This window comes from Lutra lutra, chromosome 8 (assembly GCF_902655055.1).
Source record: "Lutra lutra chromosome 8, mLutLut1.2, whole genome shotgun sequence".
Lineage (NCBI taxonomy): Eukaryota > Metazoa > Chordata > Mammalia > Carnivora > Mustelidae > Lutra > Lutra lutra.
Window position 1 is genome coordinate 48,306,304 of NC_062285.1, and position 12,800 is coordinate 48,319,103.

Consider the following 12,800-nt stretch of genomic DNA (forward strand, 5'->3'; position numbering starts at 1 on the left):
GATTGTAATACACAGAGAAAGTTGCATGCTAGGTCACACACAGGTGGCCAATTGAATTACAGTTTACTCTGTAGTAGCTATTTGAACTAGTCTATCACTTTGGTCAGAATTGGCACTCAAGTTGGTGCCCGAAAAGGCATTCTTTGGTGGTTAGGGAGATAGTATGTGTGCTTTACTGATTGGGTGCCTCCATTTGGCCTGACTTGTCCTTGCATCTGGGATCTGTTATCTCTCTACCTGACCTGACCCGTTCTTGTATCTGGGCTCTGTTATCAGTGACTGGTCCCTACATTTTACTGGTTTCCCAGACTTGTTTCTAAGTAAATTCCTCTGGGGGAGGCAGGGTCATTTTAAGTTTACTGCACAAACAACAAAATGGCTGTTTTACCGAGATGGATTCATTCTGGCTAAGTAGGCCCTTACAGGAGTAGAATGACTATTACAGTTTTTTTGAAGGACAGTTTGATGAGAGGGAGGTGGTGAATCTTCCATTCTTATTCTATGATACACTCCTCATATCAAAATTCTAATTAAAACATCAGTTGATGTGTATTGAGTGTTTATCCTATTGCTGGCAAGATTCTGGGGTTGATAACCAGGAATAGATTCTAATTTTAGCTCTTTGATTCACTGTTTTGTGACCCTGGACAAGTATTTTACTTTTCTGAGTTGCAATGTTCTCAACTATACTGTGGAGTTGATCAAACCTATTTCAGAGATCAGTGCCAAGTGTTAAATTAGATATGTGTGGAATGTAACAGACACCATCCCACAGCAAGCATTTGTCTTATTTGAGTATTGCTACTATTAATATTCAATATATTTTACAGGTTCCCAGTGCAATGAAGCAAGACCAAAGTGTTAAAATTGCTGGTATATTTCTATTCAAATAAGCAGTAATTTTTTTGTTTCCCACTTTCTTATTGGCCCTTAGGTTTTTCTGTTGTTGTTCGCAAATTCTTTGGAAATTCTCATAAAAGCTATCAGCTCCCTTTCCATATATGTGTATTTGCACAGACAAGCACTAACACATGGATAAAATTTTGTTAAATATTCATGAGATGGGGCACCTGGGTGGCTCAGTGGGTTAAAGCCTCTACCTTCAGCTCAGGTCATGATCCCAGGGTCCTGGGATGGAGCCCCACATCGGGCTCTCTGCTCAGCAGAGAGCCCACTTCCTCCTCTCTCTCTGCCTGCCTCTCTGCCTACTTGTGGTCTCTGTCTGTCAGATAAATAAATAAAATCTTTAAAAAAAAATATTCACGAGGTGGATTGGTTTATTAAATTCCTTCCCTTTAGCATAGGTCTTCAAGAAATAAAAATTAAATTGGTTAAAACTAGAAATTTCACAGAGACGGACAAGGAATGTTCTGTCACTGAGGAAAGTATTTGAGAATCCTGTCAGGAACTCTGTGCTTGCTTTCTTAGTAATGATGCAAGAAGGACAAAGGATAAGAGATTGGAGATGTTATCTTAAGTCTGATTAGAAATTAGAGTTCATTGAGCAATATCCAAAGGATTTGCTAAATATTCCCTAGATATAGAATGGAAATGAGTGGAAAGTTAATCCTTGTTCATTTGCTGACTTTTAGCTAATTTGTTTGCAAGCATTACATTGGGATCAATTTCAGAGTTTATGTTTTGTTAACAGACAAGTCCTGTTACACTCATTATCTAAATAAATCCATGGTCTCTTTTGATAAACATAAAATATTAATCTCCCACTTAATGTAATTTGAAATAACTTAGTATTTTTAAAAAGGTACTGACAATGCTGAAAATACTTTTTTGAAATTAAATTGTCCCTCAAAGATTCCATCATGACTGTCTCTATGCTCACTCCCCTCATGCTCTGCTTCCATTAATCCCCAAATTTATTATGTTCTTAATTTTTTATACTTTTGACCCAGAGGGAAGCAAAAATAAATAGAAATTAAGACAGTTATTCAAATTATTCTAACCAACATTTTTTCTTTAATTACTGTGGTGCATGATATTTTTGTCTGCAAGTCCTCTTCTGTCCTTCTGCTAACAGAACCTGGCGCTGATCCCAAAGACAACCATGTGATCAAAGTTGGGAGACTTGTAATCTATAAACTGACAAATAGATTGGTCCAGGGTGGAAATAATAATATAAGAAAGGACAACTGGAATCCTCTTCTGGATTTTTAATGGAACTAATATGTCTGTGTGTTGGAGTTAGGGATATTGTGTACACAAGCATGTGTAGAGGGGATGGGGATTTTTTTTTCTAGTGATCATAGAGTTGTATGAATGTAACACCTGAGCATGTTGCCTCATCACACAGAGAATGAAGATACACACAGAAAAACAGAGATGAGAAACAGCAGAGACTACCCTGAGAGTATCATTTTAGTATGTCAGAGATGCCCTATCAGCCTTCCTTCAATTATGTGCAGTATGCTCTGTCCTGTCAATAAATTCTCTCTCTCTTTTTTTAAATTTATTTGACAGATCACAAGCAGGCAGAGAGGCAGGCAGAGAGAGACAGGAGGAGGCATGCTCCCCGCTGAGCAGAGAGCCCAACGCGGGACTCGATCCCAGGACCCTGAGACCATGACCCGAGCAGAAGGCAGAGGTTTCAACCACTGAGCCACCCAGGTGCCCAAATTCTCTTTTTACTTAAGCTGAATTGAGTTAGGTTCCAATCACTCGCAATTGAAATGGTTAATACAATTTCTAAAAATTTCAGGCTATTATTTGTTTTGATCTTCAACATTTATTTAAAACAATGGAATATTTTTCAGTGAAATAGTAGTAGGACCTTCACCCCACAGAAAAAGTTGCTTGGCTTGAAGCAGGTAGTAAAGTCCTGGTCCCTAGTGCCTTTGTGGAGTTCCCCTAATTCCAGAGACGATGCTTCTACTTTCTGCAAAGAAGCCTTTGTCTCTGCAAAACACTGTCTGAAAAGTAACTGTGAAAGTACTCCTGGGGACAAAGCATATATCATCCTTTGTCTGTTTCTTTCTTTCCTTTTTTAAAAAAAATTAATTTCAGCTCTATTGAGGTATAATTGTCATATAAAGTTATAAGATATATAAAATATATATTGTGATAATTTCATATACATATAAATTGTGAAAGGGCCACCTTTATCTAGTTAATTAACACATCCATCACCTCACGTATTTATTTTGTGTGTGGGGGCAAACATTTAATCTCCACCTTCTCAGCAAATTTTAATTATACAATACAGTGTTATCAACTATATTCACCATATTTTTTTAAATTTAAATTCAATTAACATATGTGTCTCATTAGTTTCAGAGGTAGAGTTTAGTGATTCATTAGTTGCATATAACACCCAGTGTTCATTACATCACATGCCATCCTTAATGTCCATCACCCAGTTACCCCATCCATCTACCCACCTCCCCTCCAGCAACCCTCAGGTTGTTTCCTATGATTAAGAATCTTTTATGGTTTTATCTCCCGCTCTGGTTTCATCTCAATTTTATTTTTCCTCTCTTCCCCAATGATCCTGTTTTCTTTTTTAAGTTCCACATATCAGCGAGATCATATGATAATTGTCTTTCTCTGATTTACTTATTTCGCTCTGCATAATACCATCTAGCTCCATCCACATCATTGCAAATGACAAGATTTCATTTTTTCATGGGTGAGTAGTATTGCATTGTGTGTGTGTGTGTGTGTGTGTGTGTGTGTGCGCATATATACTACATCTTCTATACCCACTCCTCTGTCAGTGGACATCTGGGCTTTTTCCATATTTTGACTGTTGTGGACATTGCTACTATAAACATGAGGGTGCAGGTACCCTTTCAAATCACTATGTTTGTATCCTTCAGGTAAATACCTAGTAGTGCAATTGCTGGGTTGTAGGGTAGCTCTATTTTTAACTTTTTGAGAAATCTCTGTACTGTTTTCCAGAGTAGATGTAACAGTTTGCTTTCCCAGTAGCAGTGTAAGAGGGTTCCCCTTGGTTCACATCCTTGCCAATACCCATTGTTCCTGACTTCTTAATTTTAGCCATTCTGATGGTATGAGGTGGTATCTCATTGTGGTTTTGATTCATATATCCCTGATGTAGAGTGATGTTGAGCACTTTTTCATGTGCCTCTTGTTCATTTGTAGGTCTTCTTTGGAGACTCCTGCCCATTTTTTGATTGGATTATTTGTTTTGGGGGTATTGAGTTTGATAAGTGATTTATAGATTTTGGACTCTAGCCCCTCATTTGATAAGACATTTACAAATATCTTCTCCCATTCTGTAGGTTGTCATTTAGTTTTGTTCACTGTTTCCTTTGCTGTGCAGAAGGTTTTCATCTTTATGATGTCCCGATACTCATTTTTGCTTTTGTTTCCCTTGCACTTGAAGATATGTTTAGACAGACGTTGCTATGGCCAAGGCCGAAGACCAGGATTTTGATGGATTCTTGTCTCTCATTTAGGTCTTTCATCCATTTTCAGCCTATTTTTGTGTATGCTATAAAAAAAATGGTCCAGTTTCATTCTTCTACATGTGTCTGTCCAATTTTCTCAATACCATTTGTTGAAGACTCTTCTTTCCATTGGATATTCTTTTCTGCTTTTTTGAAGATTAGTTGACCATAGAGTTGAGGGTCCATTTCTGAGCTCTCTATCTGTTCCATTGATCATGTGTCTGTATTTGTGCCAGGACCAAACTGTCTTGATGATTACAGCTTTGTAATATAGACTGAAGCCCAGAATTGTGATGCCACCAGCTTTGTTTTTCTTTTTCAACATTCCTTTGGCTATTCAGGATCTTTTCTTATTCCATACAAACTCTAGGATTATTTGTTCCAGCTATGTGCAAAATGTTGATGTTATTTTGATAGGGATTTCATAGAATGTGTAGATTGCTCTGGGTATCATAGATATTTTAACAATGTTTGTAAGTCAGATCAATTCCTTCATTTCTCTTTCTTCTGTCTCATTGTTGGTATATAAAAATGCAACTGATTTCTGTGCATTGATTTTATATCCTGTCACTGTGCTGAATTCCTGTATGAGTTCTAGCAATTTTGGGATAGTATTTTTGGCTTCCCACATAGAGTATCATGTCATCTGTGAAGAGTGACAGTTTGACATCTTTGCTGATTTGGATGCCTTTTATTTTTTTTTGTTGTCTGATTGTTGAGGTTAGAACTTTGAGCACTATGTTGAAAAACTGTGGTCAGACTGGACATCCTTGTCATTCTCCTGACCTTAGGGGAAAAGCTCTCAATTTTCCTGTTGAGAATGATAATCACTATGGGTTTTTTGTATATGGCTTTTATGATATTGAGACATGTTCCCTCTATCCCTACATTGTGGAGAGTTTTAATCAAGAAAGGATGCTACATTTTGTCAAATGCTTTTTCTGCATCTTTTGAGAGGATCATATGGTTCTCATCCTGTTTTTTTTGTTTTGTTTTGTTTTGTTTTAATGTGGTATGTCACACTGATTGATTTGCAGGTATTGAACTACCCTTGCAGCCCAGGAATAAATTCCACTTTGTCGTGGTGAATAATCGTTTTAATGTATTGTTGGATCCTATTGGCTAGTATGTTGGTGAGATTTCTCTGCATCCATGTTCATCAGGAATATTGGTCTGTAATCCTTTTGCTGCGGCCTTTGTCTAGTTTTCTGATCAAAGTAATGCTGGCCTCATAGAATGAGTTTAGAACTTTTTCTTTCATTACCATTTTTTGAAACAGCTTCAGAAGAGTAAGTATTAGTTCTTCTTTAAATGTTTGGTAGAATTCCACTGGGAGGACATCTGGTCCTGGACGCTTGGTTGTTGGGAGATTTTTGGTTATTGCTTCAATTTCTTTGCTGGTTATGGGTCTGTTCAGGTTTTCTACTTCTACTGTTTCCATTTTGATGGTTTATACATCTCTAGGAATGCACCTATTTCTTCCAGATTGCCTAATTTGTTGGCATATAGTTGTTCATAATATGTTCTTAAAATTTTATTTCTTTGGTGTTGGTGATGATCTCTCCTATTTCATTTATGATTTAATTAACTTGGGTCCTTTCCCTTTTCTTTTCGCTAAGTCTGGCCAGGGGTCTATCAACATTATTAATTCTTTCAAAGAACCAGATCCTAGATTTTTTAAATTCTCCTGTTCTTTTCATTTCTATTTCATTCATTTCTCCATTATCTTTATTATTTCTCTTCTGCTTGGTTTAGGTTTTATTTGCTGCTCTTTCTCCAACTCCTTAGATGTAAGGTTAGGTTGTGTATTTGGGGCTTTTCTTGTTTCTTGAGAAAGTCTTGTATTGCTATATATTTCCCTCATAGGACCTCCTTTGTTGCATCCCAAAGGTTCTGAAGAGTTGTTTTTTCCTTTGTTTCCATGAATTTTTTAAATTCTTCTTTAATTTCCTGGTTGACGCATTCATTCTTCAGTAAGATGTTCTTTAGCCTCCATGTATTTGTGTTCCCTCCAAATTTTCTTTTATGATTGAGTTCAAGTTTTAAAGTATTGTGGTCTGAAAATATGCAGGAAATGATCCCTATCTTTTGGTACCAGTTGAGACCTGATTTGTGACCCAGTGTGTGATCTGTTCTAGAGAATGTTCCATGAGAACTTGAGAAGAATGTGTATTCTGCTGCTTTAGGATGAAATGTTCTGAATATATCTGTGAAGTCCATTTGGTCTAGTGTGTCAAGAGACATCTCTTTCAATTTTCATCTTTAGATTTATGTTATATAAATATATATATACATATTCATTTGTGGTTTCCATTTATTTATTTATTTTTAAGATTTTACTTATTTATTTGACAGACAGAGATCCATAAGTAGGCAGAGAGGCAGGCAGAGAGAGAAAGGGAAGTAGGCTCCCTGCTGAGCAGAGAGCCTGATATGGGGCTCGATCCCAGGTCCCTGGGATCATGACCTGAGCCAAAGGCAGAGGCTTTAACCCACTGAACCACCCAGGCACCCCTTTGGTTTCCTTTTATTGTATTCAACTTTGTGTGTGTGTGTGTGTATATATATATAAAAGATATCTAGTTCCTTCTAACAAACAGACCAAAATACACCCAGGATCTAGTTTATTGTTGTGTTTTACCTGAAAGGTGTTCCAGTGCTCTTGAATTGATAAAATAAGAAAATAGCTGAAAAGGAAAAATATATATATAAAACTGAAAGACTAAATATATATATACATATATATATATGTATATATATATGTATATATATATGCTTTATATGGTCTTCCCCAAGAGCTGGAGTTTTGCAGTTCTGTATGATCAGTAAACTTGGTATTAGCTGGATATTCCTGCTGGTGTTCCGGAAGAGGGGCCTGTTGCACAGACCCTCAGGTGTCTTTGCTCCAAGCGGAATTGCACTGCCCTTGCCAGGGGGCCAGGATTAGTATAAGTGGCTTGGATTGCACTTTGCAGCACTGTTTTGCTTCCTGAAGGCTTCCAACATGGATGTTGGGGATGAAAATGGCTGTGCCCCTTCTCCAGCCCTGGAGCTGAACATTTATGCCACCCACTCATCAATGAGCCCTCACAGAAAAGCCATCAGTCAATCTCACTTCCAGAATGCTGTCAGAGTTCTGTCTTCACTCATCCTTTAACCAGTGGTTTTTATCTCAGGCATACGACACCATTTTGAGTCTCCACACTTTACAGACTCCTGTTGCGTGGACCCAAGCCATTCCTCCTGGGGACAGAAGGTGGTTTCTCTGTGCTTCTGCCTCTTGCAGGACCCCTGCTTAGAGAGCAGTGGCCTGACCATGCTACAGTTTGTGGTTTATTGTAACCCTGAGCAGAATACTGGCACCTGGGCTCACTGTTTGCAGCCAGCTTCCCTGCTCTGATGCTTGGGAACTCTGCCACACACTTGCACCTCCATTCTTTGTGTGGCTCCGGGGATCCTGACACCACACTTTCCCACCTGGGAGTCTACCCACTTCACCCCTGGAGCACCTTTCAGGTAGACTTCTAAAAGTTCCAATTTTGTGCTCTGATACTACTTTCTGGGAGCCAGCTTTCAGAGGCTCTCTCCCCCAAAGCTTATCTTCCGATATATTGCCTCAGATTCACTTCTCCTCACCTCCCACCTTGTAAAAAGTGGTTGCTGTTCTATTTGTAGAACTGCAGCAATTCTTTTCTCAGATCTCTGGTTAATTTTGCAGGTATGCAGAATGATTTGACAACTCTCTAGCTGACTTCCAGGGAACAATGAAATTAGGGTCCCCTACTCCTCTACCATCTTAACTCTCTACTCATCGTGTTTTACATTAGACCTTCAGACCTTATTCATCATATAAGAGAGAGTTTGTGCCCTTTTACCAGCCTCTCCCACGTCCTTCCTCCCATCCCAACCCCTTGCCAACTACTTTTCTACTTTTTGTGACTTTAACTTTTATTTAGATTCCACAGTTTGTTTATATATATACATATATAACATGTAATTATACACACATACATACATAAATATATGTATATGCACATTATTCACACACATTAGCATGAGGATAGCTTCATATTTCTATCACACTTTTTTCTGTGATATCTCTACACAAACCTCTTCACACTACTTTTGTTAAAAGTATCCTATATCTAACATGTTATATGAAAAATTCTGTGAGAGAATTAGCTTTAGACAAATGCATATGATTCCACCAATTTCCTAATGTAAATATAAAATTTTGGTAATATATTTTCCTGAAAATTATATTCAAGTGATTTACATTTTATCATCATGTTTTCAAAGTAATTTTCATTTGCTAGAACATGGAGCCTTGATAGTATATAAAACCAACAGACCCAAGCTTTAAGTTGACTTCCTACCCAAGCTTTAAATTGACTTCCTAATTTTATTTCTTGTTTTTTTTTTACTTAATTTTAAAATAAAAGTTGTAAAAACAATATATACAAAGAAAATTTTCTGAAGAAGAAAATGTAGAAAATGGCTCTAAATATATTTTCTTGTTGATAATTAAGATTAAAGAGTGAAATATGAAAGTTTAACATTGTGATAGTGAATATAGTTATGCCTTATAGTCAATTAGTCCTTAAAATAGGAAATGGTTAAATGAGTTTCCACTTTGTGTAATGAGCAAACTTCATTTTAGCGAGTGCCTTTCATAGAGAAGTCAAGAAGGTTGATACGATAATGATAATGATGATGAGGTTTTTAATTTGAACCTCATGAGGCATCAGTTATCACAATTAAAGCAAATTAAAAATGAAAAAACAAAACATAATCATAGAAACATAGCAACTTGAAGTCATCAGTTTTTCTTTTCTTTCTTTCTTTCTTTTTTTTAATATAGCCATTTTTATTTTTGTCTACCCAGAGTCCTCTGCTCTCTGGTGCAGCATTTCAAGTTGACTTTGGGGGCATATCTTCCACCCACACTAAGGCAACAAAGTTCAGAATGGGCTCTAGCCAGGTCTACATTTGAGACTTAGCCTGAATTGCCTTATATACAGGGATTGGTTATAAGAGCGGCATTTGACCCAAAATCATCCAAGGACAGAGAATCTCAGAGTTTCTGAGGGAGCTGGTAAGAGGAGATGTTCTGTGTTTTAAACTAGAATAGAGTCTAGAAAGAAATCTATGTGTCTACAGTTAAGTGATCTCTGATGAGTACAAAGAACATACAATAGGGAAAGAAGAGTCTTTTCAATAAATGGTGGTAGAAACACTGCATACCAACATCCAGAAGAATGAAGTTGGTCTCTTATCTCACACTATATACAAAAGTGTATCTCACACTATATTAAAGACTAAAATGTAAGATCTGAAACCATAAAACCCCTAGAAGAAATTATCAGGAAAATATTTTGACATTGGTCTAATCAATGTTTTGGGGTTTTCTTTTTTGGGGGGTGGGCAGGATAGGACATCAAAAGCATAGGCAACAAAAGCAAAAATAGACAAGTGGGATTGCATTAAACTAAAAAAAGCTTCTGAACAGCGGAGGAAATAATCAAAAGAGTGAAAAGACAATCTATAGAATGGAATATTTATAAGCCATATTCCCAATAAGAAGTTAATATTCAAGGGACGCCTGGGTGGCTCAGTTGGTTAAGTGGCTGCCTTCGGCTCAGGTCATGATCCCAGTGTCCTGGGATCGAGTCCCACATCGGGCTCCTTGCTTGGCGGAGAGCCTGCTTCTCCCTCTGCCTCTGCCTCTGCCTGCCACTCTGTCCGCCTGTGCTCGCTCGCTCGCTCTCTCTCTCTCTCTGACAAATTAAAAAAAAAACAAAACTAAAATAAAAAAAATTTTTTTAAAAAGTTAATATTCAAAATACATAAGGAACTCCTAGACTCAATAGCTAAAATTAACCCAATTTGGAAAATGGCTTAAGGACATGAATAGCTCTCAAAACAAAACATACAAATGACTAACATATAGGAAAACATGTTCAACATTACTAATCATTGGGGAAATGTACATAAAAATAATAATGAGGTATCAACCATACCTGTTAGAATGGCTATTATCAAAAAGACAAAAAATTACAAGTGTTGGTGAGGACGTAAAGAAAGGGCAACTTTGTGTTTTGTTGGCAGGAATACAAATTGGTACAGCCACTATAGAAAGCAGTATACAGATTCTCCGCAAGATTATAAATAGAACTCCCATATGATCCAGCAATTCCAATTCTGTGTATATACCAAAGGAAATGAAATCAGTACCTTAAAGAGATATCTGTATTCCCATGTTCATCGAAGCACTATTCACAAAAGACAGCACACGGAAATGGCCTGTCTATTGACAGATGAATGAATAAAGAAAATGTGGTATATATACAATGGAATATTATTCAGCCACAAGAAAGAAATCCTGCCATTTAGACAACAGGGATGAAACTGGAGGACATTATGCTAAGTGAAATAAGCCAAACACAGAAAGACAAATACTATGCAATCTCACTTACATGTGGAATCTAAAAAAACAGTTGAACTCATAAAAGAGAGTAAAATAGTGGTTGCCAGGGGCTGGGAGGTAGGGTAAATGGGGAGATGCTGGTAAAAGGGTACAAAGCTTTGGTTATGAGGGATAAACAAGTTTTGAAGATCTAACCTGCAGTATAATAATTACAGGTAATAATCTCTTTGTATACTTAGGATTTGCTAATCGAGTCCATCTTTGTTGCCACCTCACATAAAATCGTAACTATGGGAGGTGATGCATATGTTAATTAGCTGATTGCGGTCATTTTGCAACATATATCAAAACATCTTATTGCACATCTTGAATATATATAATTGTTTTTAAGTATACTTCAGTAAGTTGGGGGAAAAAATCAGACTCTGGAAAGAGTGACTTAACAAAGGGCTAAAACCAGAGAGATTATTAACCAGATGAAAGTTTATAGAAAACTTTGAGTTTTATATCTTAGTTAAATGATGAGTAAAAAAGGAGTTTATAAGAGTTTATAACTTTAGGGACGCCTGGGTGGCTCAGTTGGTTAAGTGGCTGCCTTCGGCTCAGGTCATGATCCCAGCGTCCTGGGATCGAGTCCCACATCGGGCTCCTTGCTTGGCGGGGAGCCTGCTTCTCCCTCTGCCTCTGCCTGCCATTCTGTCTGCCTGTGCTCGCTCGCTCTCCTCTCTCTCTGACAAATAAATAAAATCTTTAAAAAAAAAAGGAGTTTATAACTTTATAAAAAGTTTATAAGAGGGAGAGAGGAGGAAGCAGGCTTCCCTGCTGAGCAGAGAGCTTGATGCGGGAGCCACCCAGGCGCCCCTTAATTTCTAATTTAACAAAGGAAAGGAAATCCACATCCCCATCACTGTTTATTTTCTGTCTCTGGTATTATCCAATCCAGGGGAGCTACAGAATTTGGCTCAAAGATAATAGAATATGGGCTTAGTGATGCAGCAAGGTCTGGAATCCCTAGTGGTCAACAGGGAAGGTGTCTAGAACCCTACATCATAGCCATCAGAAAATGTGGGTGTTGGGGAGCCTGGGTGGCTAAGTGGGTTAAAGCCTCTGCCTTCGGCTCAGGTCATGATCCCAGGATCCTGGGATTGAGCCCCGAGCCTGCTTCCCCCACTCTCTCTGCCTGCCTCTCTGCCTACTTGTGATCTCTGTCAAATAAATAAATAAAATTGGGGCGCCTGGGTGGCTCAGTGGGTTAAGCCGCTGCCTTGGGCTCAGGTCATGATCCCAGGTCCTGGGTTCGAGCCCCACATCGGGCTTACTGCTCAGCGGGGAGCCTGCTTCCTCCTCTCTCTCTGCCTGCCTCTCTGCTTACTTGTGATTTCTCTCTGTCAAATAAATAAAATCTTTAAAATAAATAAATAAATAAATAAATAAATAAATAAATAAATAAATAAATAAATAAAATCATTAAAAAAAAAAAAAGAAAGAAAGAAAGAAAAGAAAATGTGGGTGTACACACAGGAGAGTGCAGTGAAGGCCAGAGCTTGTAGAAGTTCCTATTTGGTTACCTTTTTTTTTTTTTTTTAAGTTTTTATTTAGATTCCAGTTACTTAACATAGAGTGTAATACTAGCTTCAGGTGTACATTATAGTGATTCTACACTTCCATATATTACCCAGTGCTCATCACAAGTGCCCTCCCTAATCCCCATCGCCTATTTCACTCATCCCCCACCTTCTCTCTGCTAACCATCAGTTTGTTCTCTGTAGTTAAGAGTCTGTTTCTTGATTTGCTCCCCCCTCTCATTCCCCCCCCCAAAAGGAATGTTCTTATGGCATTTTGTACACGGCCATTCTACACTGTAACTAGAAAAAAATTTTTAGCTTCTGGTACACTTACATAATTTTGCCCTATTTCAAATGCAAGTGTAGATTATTTTTCTTAGCCTG